General features: G+C 41.1%; 1 protein-coding gene across 13 annotated transcripts in view; it reads left to right on the top strand.

Annotated features, from left to right (window-relative positions):
* Positions 1-13,716, top strand: part of thrb (thyroid hormone receptor beta) — a 182,960-nt gene that overhangs the window by 110,046 nt on the left and 59,198 nt on the right. For all 13 annotated transcript variants that reach the window (XM_079591038.1, XM_079591051.1, XM_079591046.1 and 10 more), the window contains one exon: positions 13,587-13,638. The gene's annotated coding sequence lies outside the window, so the exon portion shown is untranslated. The remainder of the gene's footprint in view (positions 1-13,586; positions 13,639-13,716) is intronic.

The raw sequence follows: 13,716 nt of genomic DNA, 5'->3' as shown, positions 1-13,716 counted from the left end.
ATGACACCATATAATCATGCATTTTTGATTGTTGGTGGTTTTCCCTGTTGGGAAGAGGTACAATTTGTAATTTTTACTGTTGATAACCAGGTGGCACCATTAACCCTTTAGATAGGCCTGTGCAAAAAAAAAGCTTAATTTCTGGCTTTCACATGGAGTATAATAGCATGATAATGTGTGTAGGTGTGTGTGTAGGTGTGTGTGTGTGTGTGTGTGTGTGTGTGTGTGTGTGTGTGTGTGTGTGTGTGTGTGTGTGTGTGTGTGTGTGTGTGTAGGTGTGTGTGTGTGTGTGTGTGTGTGTGTGTGTGTGTGTGTGTGTGTGTGTGTGTGTGTGTGTGTGTGTGTGTGTGTGTGTGTGTGTGTGTGTGTGTGTGTGTGTGTGAGAGAGAGTGTGAGAACTCACCTTGATGCGTCTGAGAAAACCAAAATATGCAACTCAGCTCTCAGAACTACATGGAGTAAACAAAAACAAAGTAAGTGTATTTATGCATCTGCTGCCTTTTGATGGTGAGGAATGCAGACTAAACAAAAACGAAGCAAGTGGATTTAAAAACTTGCATGCAAGCCTGCTGGTCATTTGATGGTGAGAAGAGAAGCAAGCAATATGAGAAAGGGCTTGACTTGTAGTGAAGTTTTAGAGATGATTCTGCAGCCTGACCCCAGCGAGCTGCAGGATGTATTGTCTTCTCCCTCTGACACCACAGACTCAGGAGAGTCAGATCCTGATTTGGATGTGGCACCCTCATCATCCTCTCTAGCTTCCACCGAAGGCGAGGAGGATTCGGAGGATCCTGGATCTGGGTGGATTGGGAGAAACGGCGAAGTGTGGTTTTTCACCAACGCGGAGACCACTCCCTTTCTTCAGCCTGCCAGAGGCTACTAAACTTTTTTAGCAATATAGCGGGTGAATTATGTATATGATGTATATTATGATGATATGATGAACTATATGCCTTTTGTTCAAAGCGTTTCTAAGGAAACGGATAGTTGGAAGGCAGCTATTTGACTGTGATGTGGCGAACGGGAACATGGTTTGTGTAAAATTAGCAACACATTATTAGCTGTTTGATGACGTAGTCATGCAAAAGATTAATCGTATTAATTACTGTTATGTGTCTGACGTTGTAAAGAGTGACACCATTGAGCAGCGTTTACCTCAGTAAGTTGACTGAGCGAGTGGATCTCTGAGCTGGTGTGATTGAGAGGAGACAGAGCTAATACGTATATTCATGGCTCCACGTATACTAAATGAAGCAAAGGTGTAGAGTTACATTCGAGCTATCTAAAGCCATGAAGAATTTTTGTTTTACATTTTGGTGGTTTTGGGACTTTAAAATAAAGTGTAATCTAATTTTCTTAGAAAGAAAGTCAATCAGCCAGTAAAAAATTACAGGTATACACAGGGACATCTTATATACTTGATGTAAGGCATCTCAAACAAAACTCCTAAATAAAAAAAGAACAAGATTTGATGCCATGAACATTGGAAACTTTGGCAGATTCTGTGCTGTGAAGCGCTCATTCTAGCTGCCTGGAACCTTGTAAACGTGCATTCACTTCCAGATGTATTGATATATTGCCAGACAGATTGTCACAAGATCTTGTCATTTTTGTGTGAAATATGCATCAGACTGTCTGTGAGAGGGTGCAGAACTGATTTTGCCATTCAGAACCAGAGGAAAGGCACCAGCACTGACACCCTTACAGCATAGCAGGGTGTTATGTCAGTAACTATTTTTTTATAAAAGCAATAAGGTACTTGAGGCCATGCTGTGGATTTACAATATAACACTACATCTCATACCTTTTACTTAATTATGCATATAGTAATAAATTATTTTAGTAATGCAGCACACTTTGATATTGATCTGTTTTATATATAGTTGATGTGTTATGTTGTTATTTATGTTAAAGGGATACTCCACCCAAAAATTACCTTTTCTAAAATTATACATTTACTTTCATCTGAAGAAAGAAAGTCATACACATCTGGAATGACATGAGGGTGAGTAAATGATGAGAGAAAACACATTTTTGTGTGGAGTATCCCTTTAATGACTTATTGTAAAGCTATTTTGAGCATGAGAAAGGCACTACTAAACAACCCACATTTTTATAAGTTTCTTGTCATGACGTGTTGAGACCCTACCTCTGTATTTTTTTATATTTTCTTAATTTCTCATACAGCATTTAATCAGATATTTACTGGTGAGCCCATCTCGCTGGATTTTGCAATGTTTTGTAAAGACTAAAGAGTAAATTTACTTTGGTAAATAGTCTGGTCAGTACCAGGATGGGAGACCTCATGGGAAAACTAGGTTGCTGCTGGAAGAGGTGTTAGTGAGGCCAGTAGGGGGTGCTCGGCTCACCCTGTGGTCTGTGTGGGTCCTAATGCCCAAGTATAGTGATGGGGACACTATGCACTGTCCATCGGATGAGACGTTAAACCGAGATCCTGACTAAAAATCCCAGGATGTCCTTCCGGACCGGATCACGATAGTTGTGCCATACTTTTGGATATTTGTAAATATTCTTTGATGGGATCAATTATAATGTATAAAAGGCAATCTTTTAAAATCTACGAAACTGTTATGTGTATTTATTTGAAATACATGAAAATTAGAGGATGTCAGAAGATTTTGGAACTTATATAGTCACATAGTTATCAACTGATGCAGAATGGCTGATATACAGTATGGGTATCTATATACCACATCTTAGCATATGTTTATTTCAAAACATTGTTCAGGTTGTGTTGGAGTGTTGACCTTCTTTCTTACCTTCACCTTCCTTCTCTTCAGATTAAGTACAATATCTTGCTTAGGAACAGCACATACGGTCATTAGTAATCCAAAACATTTTAACATAATTCGGAAATAAAATTATATGAAAGGTGGGCAAATTATATGAAACTGTCATGTGGTCATTTAACCTAGAAATGCTTCATAACAGAAGCTATGTTTCCATCCACCTATTTTTATGTGCATTTTGGGATATATAAAAAAAAAACCTGTTAAATGGAATGCGGCAAGAAGCACATCAATAAAAATGTACATTAAAAAAAAACCCATGTGCGCTCAATTGAGACAGACACATTTTGTATCAGATGAGAAGACTATCTCTCTTGAACACATGGCATGAAAATGCTGCAATATTTTTATGCGATATTCCAATTTTGCACATAATTTAAATTTGCAACTTGTTGATGGAATCACAGCTAGTGTATATATAAAATGTTTGGACAAAATATTTTAAAAAGTATTAATCAATCAGACAGAATAAAAAATTCAACAATCCTAATATAATACATTCTCCTGTATTAGTTTGTGGCTGGGGCATGGGAGATTGTGGATTGTTCTGGGGGAAGGATTGTCATGTAAAGTTGTCGTGTTATGTCTTTGAGAAAAGTCAGGGAAATAAATAGATGTATGGCTGGGTGTGTTTTGTCTGTAATTATTTTATCAATGAAAACTGCTGTCCTAAATACCTGTGTCAGACACGTCTGGACACACATAAACGTGCATAGAGCTGATGAATATTTTTAATTGATATCTTTTCACATTGTGTTAAATAAGGGGTTGAATAAAACACTGCACAAGAGACTGACCTCGATACACACACAAATAATAACCTTTAAGATGGTGTGTGTCAGTAGGTGTTTCAAATATAAAGTTGGAGGAACCTTGCTGAATGCAAAGCAGATTGCACACATCCAACATGGGGATAAATTGTGTCGCTGATATCATCATCATTTATTTTGCATTTGCTGTCTGCATTGTCTAAGCAGTCAATCCACCAAAAGAATTATGCAAATCAAGTAAATGTGAATTGATTAAACAAATTAGTACTACTGTTTGCAGTTTGCAGTTTGCATTATACAACTCCCCAGCTCGTGGGCAATTTCAGACAGTGTTTTTTTGCAGCATACAGCAGATCACCACGATGGCATACTTTGCCTAGAATGTATTACTGCTGTCATGATCACGGGAAGATATCTGCACAATAAATTGTGATTATTGCTTTTTTTGATCAATTAAGCATGATCATCAACAATAATTTCCCGTTTGTTATTTATCCTAAAAAAAAAAGACTAAATCTGCTGGCAAACCTGTGATTACCTGTAATATAAATATGGATCTTGACTGATTTGTTGTTGTGGAATAGATGTACTTGCGGAATCTCTGTGTCACAATACAAAGTCGTTGTTGTTTTAATAATTTTTCTTTAAAAAAAACATTAAAATAATTTGGAATTGTTAGAATTAATATTGGGAATTTCACTGATTTAGCTTTTGAGAGAAGCTTCTTGTTTTACCTGTTTTCATAATGAAGAGAGAGCATTTATTTAAATGATTAGCTAAATATAACAAATCAGGAAACTAGACAAGGTAAATAAACCATGTTTACGTTCTCTTTATATTTGTGCTTACGTGAAAGTGCAATTATTCTTGATTAAATTAAAAGGGTTTACTTGACTTTTATGACAAAATTATGATTAAGCGTGATTTTTAGCAAAATATTTATTATTATCAGTTCAACCATTATTGTGAAGCCCTCCTGGAAGATCTAAGATGGTATAAATAAAATTCAGTTTACCGCCAACTTTTTCTGGTGCTAAAAGCACAACGTTAACTGCATCAAGCAAAGAGTGCTACTGTTTGTGAATCCACTCCATTCTTTAATAAAGCAAATTAAAAGAAGGCAGATTGCTGCAGAAAATTTGAAGCAGTGCTGTGATTTTGTTGCAGCTGATTACGTTGGATTTGTGCTGAAATATTGCAGACTGAGTAATAATAATGTATACCATATTTCAATTTGTGTAATTGTAAGTTAATAGTTTTATATGTAGTTCTCACCAGATCTACATTTCAAATACTAGTCATACATTGATTTGCACTACGCCTCTCCACCCGCATCATGTCCTAACTGAACTAAGCTATCGATTGATGAAGGTGTGTTCCCACATTGCATCTCTAAAATACAGGTGGAACATTTAGGAAAATGTCAGTGCTGTGTGACAATTATGCTGCTCATTCTGTGAGACATTCATGTGTGTGGTTGTAGATGTACAGAGGTACGAGGAAACACAACGTGAAGGAAGTGTGGCGATATGCTGCTTTAAATAATGTAATTTCCTGGTAACTGCTTCTATAATGACATGCAAGAATTTAACTGATTTCTGCTCTGCAATAAATGGGAACACAATTTCTATTTGTGAAGTTCAGATGTTATGGGAAGAAGGAGGCAGGAACCGACGAACATTCAACAATTTTAATAACAATAAATACACAAATACAAAAACAAAAGGAAAGACTGCAGTCGGTCACGGTCGACTGCCGCCACACATCATAAAACAAAACACAACATAAAATCGGGCCTGTTCCTCTCGATCTCCACTGTTGTCGCTCCTCCTGATGCTTCCGCTCCTCCGTGAGAGAAAGGTGTCGAGATAGGTCTTCGCGCAGGTGTCGCTCATTATCAATCATGCCACCTGCCTCGCGCCGTCCTCCCACGGCCCTCGACCTCGTCCTGCTCGCCACACTATTATAGGAAGGAGAAGTTTTAAAAAACGCATATAACACTAAAGCACACATACAACAGCTCCTTCAACTTCTGTATCCCTTATTATTCTCCTTCAGAAATGAGGTTGAGTGTTTCCAGTGACCAAATTAAAGGTAGGGTAGGCAATTTTCGAAGAAGCTAGCAATAGCAAGTCAGCTTGGAAAGTATAAGATCCCACCATCCCTTCAGAGCGCTCTCCAAAGCAAAGGTAAACTAACACAATACATCAAGAGAGGAAGGCGTCAGGTAACACGATATTAAAAAGTTACCATAGAAAAATTAAAAAGTACAATAGTAAAATCCTGTGTTATTGAGTTAATATATATCAAATACAAACCAACACATTCTCACATGTAAAAAGGTTATCTCATTTATTCGGGAATTTAAATCTTGGCAGTTTCACAACCAGAACTTGTTGTGACATGATTGATTATCACGAGTGACGACAACACACTGGCCGTTCCAAGGGGTGGGTGTGCCAACATTTTTGGAGCAGTTGAATGTGGCATCTGCGTATACAAATCTATGCTCAGGAGACTTACTTATGGACTTTTTGAACGAGGGCACCCTCTGGCGTCGAGTATGAATGAAACATAAATACATGTAAGAGTTAGCGCTCTATAATGCTCACATTGTCCTATTTTGTGTACAAATAATAAAAAAATACTGCTCTCTAAAGATATTTGATGTGACCATACAATAATCCATAAGTTTTTATCCAAATGAGCACACTTTGGGCATTTAAAGTCCCCCTATGGTGAAAAGCTTTTAATACTGTTTATATGTCTATGTGGTGTTTTGAATATGCTTTAAGACAAATCATATGCAAATTCACAAGTCAACACCATTGCTGAGTATTTTCTTCTTAAAACTGTAGTGAACCAAAGACAGTCTCAAAAACGCAGTTGGTTTCAAGTCAAGTCAAGTCACCTTACCTTTATTTATATAGCACTTTTTATAATACAGATTGTTTCAAAGCAGCTTTACAGTGATAACTCAAAAATAATGCAACAAAGTTGACAAATCTAAAAGAAAATAGCACACAATATCCCAATGTGTGGTCATTGAAAATGTGTTTTGATATATATTCATCACAGAAAATGAGCCAAGGCCAATGAGTCTGAGTTTGAAAAAAAAAATGTATCGTATAATTTTTCTTAAAATGAAAACGGGTCCTACAGACCAGAACACCATACAAGGGTTAAGGGGAAAAAATGTTTATGGATGAGTGAATACATTCATGTTTTTTAACACGACAGAGACAGATATCAGCGCCACACGCAAGTCCTGAATGAGGACATTTCATTCTACCGAACTACCTGCAAGTGCTGAATTACTACTCAAACTGGTCAGTGTATTTGACGAATTTAACTTGTGAGGTAACGCAGCGCTGTTTCACTTGGTCTACACTATCACAATAAACTGCATTTTATGGAGGTGAAAGTTATAATGTTCGATGTATTAGTTTGTTGGCTGTATGAGACCAGCAGTAAGCTAGATCAACATTAGAATAACATACTGATCATATGCTAACATTTCATCATGTTGAGCTATATAACATTGTTTCGTCTTATGTACATTTGCTCACCTGTCTAATAAAGTACTTGCAACAGTGGCGTCTCGTCAAGTCGTGAAGCTCTGTCATGTTGAAGTTTGTCGCAAAGCTCTCGGCATCTCGAAAACGCCATGCCGATATTGATCCTCGTTTTATTTCTCCTTTTGTCCCAAAGTCTGCTTGCCATGGTCCATAATGTTTGAAACAACAACAGCATGCCGCTAGACTTTACACAGTTGTCCAATTGTCGAACAATGCCATGGTTACTATGGCAGTACAAGCGGAAACCAGGGATAATGCGGATATTACGTAATTGACAGGCGACAATTTAAAATTGTGAATTTCTCTGAATTTACAAATTCTTGAAAACATTTAGGATAATTTAAGTACACAATTGAAAGAAATATATCACTGTTTTTGGATATTTTGATACAAAATTCTTAAATATTGTACCTTTAAAAGAATATGTATAATGTTTAATAATTGTATTTTCATACTTTATTAATGATAAATTAATAATTTCTTAATTAAGTATTACATTATTTCAAACCAGTTATTTAGGAGTAGTCAGTGGTTCATAAGATAATTTAGAAAGTCTAAGTAAATGATTAATAAAATATTTAAATGTACATCTTATTATTTAGACATGTAGTAATAGTTAGGCCTACTCAGTGTGTTAATAAATTATTTATTAATACATATTCCTACTGCCACTGTCAACACTGGATTACATGAGTGCCAAAATACAACAAATAAATTGTATAAAACAACAACAATATAATAAAATATTATACAGTGTCAAAACTACCTCAGTACTAACTTTCAAACAGTAGAGAACAGCAGTGCAGATCGTGGACAAGTTCCGGTTCTTTGTACAACTTTAGTTTGATTTAGTTAGATTTAGTGTGAAAACTTTTCTAGCTATTTATAAAGCCTTTAAGGCTTCCAGTAAGCTGCTGCCCTTAAAAAAAAAGTGAACTGACCTAGAATTTAGGGAAATTTTATCTTTTAATAAATCTAACTAAATCAAACTAAAATATTTTTATTCAGCAATATTTACACTACAACAATGTATTTGTATATCAGATTGCAGAGGCTTAGTTTCATTTTGCTGCACAATATGTTCCCTTTCGTAGGGAACTCGCACTGCGTCGTTGAAAACGACTCTTTGGGGACGCTCCCTAAGCGTACGCCTCTGAAGTATGAATGAAACTAATCCAATCCTGATTGGTGTTGCGTCGTGACGTAACATGTGACGGCATAACCGGATGCATAAAAGTGTCGCCGGCGCACACACACATTAGCTTTCGCTCTTCAGCAAGCGCTCTCTGTTTTTGTCTGTCTTATTTGGTGTTGTCTGTCTGATCCAGTCACTGTATTATGGCGAGTGAGCAATTCATTAGATGTGTGCACCCCTGCCCAAAATATATTACGAGTGGGGACACGCATCAGTTGTGTGTGAATTGTTTTGGAGTGTAACACACGCACGGGCAGCTCTCGAGGGGGCTGTCTGTGATCTCTGTGAAACACTCCCTATCAGTACTGCGCTCGCGTTCCCCGTGGTTCAGGTCCCGCGTCCGTTGAGGCGGCGCGGTGACTCAGATCGCGGGGTTCGCAAAGGGATCTTGCAGATGAGGATGAGACTGCTGCGGCACTTTCTCATTCTTCATCTGAAGGTTCTAAGGCTCTCGTTCATGGTGCAGAAGCCCGCGCTGCGGCTTCTTCTGCCCGTGACGAGACCTCGATGTTTGAACTATCTGCTTCCGAGGGAGTGGATGTGTTCAGCATCGAGGCGGCCGGAGGAGCGTGAGTTAAATTCACCAGCTCGCGTTCCCCGCGGTTCGGGTCCCGCGTCCGTTGAGGCGGCGCGTCGACTCAGATCGCGGGGTTCACGGGGATCTTGCAAATGAGAAGAGACTGCTGCGGCACTTTCTCATTCCCTATTTAAAGGTTCTGGGACTCCCGTTCATGGTGCAGAAGCCCGCGCTGCGGCTTCTTCTGCCCGTGATGAGAACCTGATGTTTGAACTATCTGCTTCTGAGGGAGTGGGTGTGTTCAGCATCGAGGCGGATGAACGTGAATTAGACTCGCCAGCTCACGTTCTCCGTTGTTCAGGTCCGCGACTCAGATCGTGGGGTTCGTAAATAAAATAAATAATAAAATATGAATTTTGCTGATGAGAGTGAGACTGCTGCGGCACTTTCTCATTCGAATGGTTCTAAGCCCGCGATGCGGCTTCTTCTGCCCATGACAAGCACCCGATGTTAAAATAAAAAATCTTCAACATCGAGGCTTAATAGCGTGTTGTGATCCGTGCTGTGGCCAGATGAAAATTAACTGGCCACATGTTAGACAGGAAGCGCTTAATAAATAACTAAGAATACCCGAAACCAGCCTCAAGGGGCTGGTTCCCATAATAGATTTTGTTGAAGCGTGTCAAACGCTTACCCAACATATCTGCATGGGTCCTGCGTATAAGCAGGATTGGGTGATGGAACAAAAAGTATACTCTTTACTGGTCAGAGAGGCCATATGATGGGTTCCTCCTCCAGACAGGGAGTCCGGATTTCTCAGCCGGTACTTTATAGTTCCAAAGAAGGATGGAGGGTTCCTGCCGATTTTAGATCTGAGTCACTTAAATCGTTCTCTGAGGAGCTTCAGGTTCAAGATGCTCATCGTGAATCAAATCAGGTCCGAGGACTGGTTTATCACGATAGGTCTAAAAGACGCATACTTCCGTGCTCCATCCTTCCAATATACAGGAGGTTCCTGAGGTTCGCTTTCGGGGGCGAAGCGTACCAAATTCGGGTTCTTCCGTTTGGCCTAGCACTCTCCCCTCACAAAAGCTCCAAGTGTATGGATGCAGCTCTGGTCCTACTGAGGCTTCAGGACATCCTCACACTTAATTGAATCGACGACTGGCCCATTCTGGCTCAGTCTCGAGCAATGGCAGTTCGGCATCGAGATGTCGTCCTTGGCCGTATTCCCGAGCTTGGGGGTGAGACTCAACACGAAGAAAAGCGTGTTGGTACCGGCTCAGAAAACTACGTTTCTGGGCGTGGTATGGAACTCAGATACAATGTGGGCACATATGTCTTCCGCGTGTATCGAGTCCATCTGGGCCATGGCATCCGGGATAAAGCTAGGCCAGGCCATCACTGTAAAGCAATTTCTAAGACTGCTGGGCCTCATGGCAGCTGTGTCCAACATAATAGCTTTTGGACCTTCTACACATGAGGCTCCTTCAGTGGTGGCTGATAGCCAAGGGGATTTCCCCAAGGGGGAATCTGTTCCGAACAATCAGGGTTACGCGCCGATGCCTTCGTTTCCCTAATTAATATGGAAGAAACCTTGGTTCCTGTCCCAAGGGCCAGTGTTAGCAGCGTCATGTCGCCGGAAAACCGTTTCGACAGGCGCCTCCTTCACTGGCGTGGGCGCGGTCATGGATGGCCGCTTTGCCAGGGGTCTGTGGCAGAACCATCAACATGTTTGGCATATATTTTGCCTAGAGATGTTGGCTGTGTTCAGGGCTCCGAGGAGCTTCCTCCCAGACATCAATTTATCTGAACCGACAAGGGGGACTCAGATCGCGCCCTCTATCCAGACTGGCGCATCAGATTAATCTATGGTCCCAGGGGAAATTATTATCTATTAGAGCAATATATGTCCCGAGGGTTCAGAATCAGGGAGCAGACATCCTGTCGAGGCAGGGGCTGAGGCCCGGGGAATGGAGACTTCACCCAGAGGTGGTGAAGTTGATATGGCAGAGGTTGGACCAATGGAAGTGGATCTGTTTGCGTCTCGAGAGACGTCCCACTGTCCACTTTGGTTCTCCCTCACTCATCCAGCCCCACTGGGGTTGGATGCCATGGTACAGGCTTGGCTGAGGCTTCGCCTGTATGCTTTTCCCCCGATCGCTCTGCTCCCGGGAGTCCTGGAGAGGGTCCGTCAGGAGGGCATCAGTCTTCTTCTGATAGCCCCGTTGTGGCCGGCCCAAGTATGGTTTTCAGACATATTTTCACTTCTGATAGCTCCGCCGTGGCAGATTCCTCTGAGGAGGGATCTGTTGTCTCAGGCGGAGGGCACACTATTCCACCCTCGCCCGGAGCTGTGGAAATTGTGGGTCTGGCCCCTGAGGGGGTCCAGTACCTAGATGCCGGTCTATCAGCTGGGATGGTCAAAACCATACTTAGCTCTAGGGCTCCGTCTACTATGAGATTATATGGCCTCAAGTGGTAGGTTTTTCCACTTGGAGTAGAAAACATGAGTTAGATCCAGTTAACTGCCCAGTGGCTTCAGTTCTGGAGTTTCTTCAAGATCGTTTCTCTGCGGGTCTCTCCCCATCCACACTTAAGGTGTACGTGGCTGCCAGTTCGGCGGTCCATGCACCACTGAGTGATGGGCCTTTGGGGAGGCACCAACGGGTCATACTATTTCTCCATGGTACATGGAGGTCAGGTCCTTCCTGGGACCTGGTGGTGGTCCTCGAAGGGCTATCCCTGGCTCCCTTCGAATCCCTCCAGTCGGCTTCGCCTAGGACCTCACGTTCAAGATAGCCTTTCTCTTAGCTGTTTCTTAAAATTATTAAGAGAGTGGGAGATCTCCAAGCCCTGGCACTAACGCCAGCTTGCTTGGGGTTTTGCCCCCGGCAGAGTTAAGGCCATCCTGCACCCGAGACCCGGCTATGTGCCTTAAGTGCATTCTAACATGGCTAGGTCCATGGTCCTGCGAGCATTTCATCCTCCACCTCATGTGTCGGCAGAAGAAGAGAGGTTCCTTTGCTCTGCCAGTCAGGGTTCCGAGTATTTACCTTGAGGGGTCCTCTTCTTCGAGGAGGTCGGACCTACTGTTAGTGTGTTTTGGGTCACCTAATAAGGGGCTCCCGGCATCCAAACAAACCATAAGTAGGCCTACAAGGTGCGCAATTTGCCTTCACCTTTGGCCGTAAGGGCTCATTTTAACAGAGGCATGGCGTCCTCTAGGGCCCTCCGTTCGGGAGTGCCCCTCCAGGAGATCTGTGAGGCAGCCGGTTGGGCTACCCTGCACACGTTCATCAGGTTTTATTGTCTTCACCTCCTTAGTGCGTCTGGCGCACGAGTGCTCTCGTCCTAGCTTAAGTGCCTGAGATCAACTTCACTCTAGGACAGGCTTTTTCGGTGCGTGGCCTAGTGGGTATTCGTTCCCCAAAGAGTCGTTTTCAACGACGCAGTGCGAGTTCCCTACGAAAGGGAACGTCTCGGGTTACGACTGTAACCCTTGTTCCCTGAGGAGGGAACGAGACACTGCGTCGTCTTGCCACGCCCCTTAACGCCTGGGAGCGGCTTGCTTCATCGCGAGGCTAATGTGTGTGTGCGCCGGCGACACTTTTATGCATCCGGTTATGCCGTCACATGTTACGTCACGACGCAACACCAATCAGGATTGGATTAGTTTCATTCATACTTCAGAGGCGTACGCTTAGGGAGCGTCCCCAAAGAGTCGTTTTCAACGACGCAGTGTCTCGTTCCCTCCTCAGGGAACAAGGGTTACAGTCGTAACCCGAGACGTTTTCTGGTGGTGTACAGGAATTGTTATTTTGTATGACATTGCAGAGGTTTTATTTTTCATTTTATGTCAAGTGTACAGTTGTACAGTTGAATTTTTTGCATCTTGAAATAAATATGTATATGTATGTTCTATATCACTTTGTGTTGTGTTTGTTTCCTTTTTCTGTTTAGAAGATAACTGAGCCTTTAATTCTCCTTTGTAAAAAGCTTTACGAGGCATAAATAGTCCTCACTTTAGATTAGCTCACAAAAAGTTAACTGACAACTACTAAATGTTTTATAACTACCTGCATTAATCACGAATTACAAACGTGTTAATGAAGCAGTTATTAACACACTGAGTAACTATTACTGTATGTCTAAATAATCCCCTGGTTTCACAGACAACGCTTAAGCTAGTCCCAGACTAAAATGCAGGTTTGAGCTGTTTTATCTGAAAGCAACTTCCACTAACATATCTTAAAATATGTCAGTTCCATTCTTTTTGCCTCAAGATGCACACCAGTAATGTATTTCTCTACAGCATGTTTATAAAAGCTACTTAAATCTCCTAATTGATCTAAGGCCTAATCCTGGCTTAATCTAAACCCTGTCTGTGAAACCGGGCCTAAATGTAATAAACATTTAAAGAGTTTATTACTCATTTTCATACACTTTCTAAATTATCTTATGAACCACTGACAACTCCTAAATAACATGCTTTGTAAATAATGTAATACTTAATTTAGAAATGAAAAATGTATCATTAATAAAGTATGAAAATACAATTATTAAACAAATGAAGAATAAAGCATTTATAGCTGTATTTATAAACTGCATATCTGCATGTCTATTTAATAAATATTGTTATTTACCCTCCTCTGATGAAGACCGTTTCCTTGCATTATGTATGTTTGACTCTCTCATTTTGTTTGTCTTTCTCAGCCTCTGCTGCTCCAAACCATTCTGGAACGACTCCGATATCACGAAAAACAAGGTGGGCAAAAGGAACTTTCTTTTTGAGCCACAGAAAAGAGGTGTTAGACCACTGGCAAAATGTTTACTGCATTCATTA

Source organism: Phoxinus phoxinus (assembly GCF_949152265.1).
Source record: "Phoxinus phoxinus genome assembly, chromosome: 19".
Classification (NCBI taxonomy): Eukaryota; Metazoa; Chordata; class Actinopteri; order Cypriniformes; family Leuciscidae; genus Phoxinus; species Phoxinus phoxinus.
Note: the sequence above shows the minus strand (reverse complement) of the source record. Positions and strands in the feature narration are given on the sequence as shown.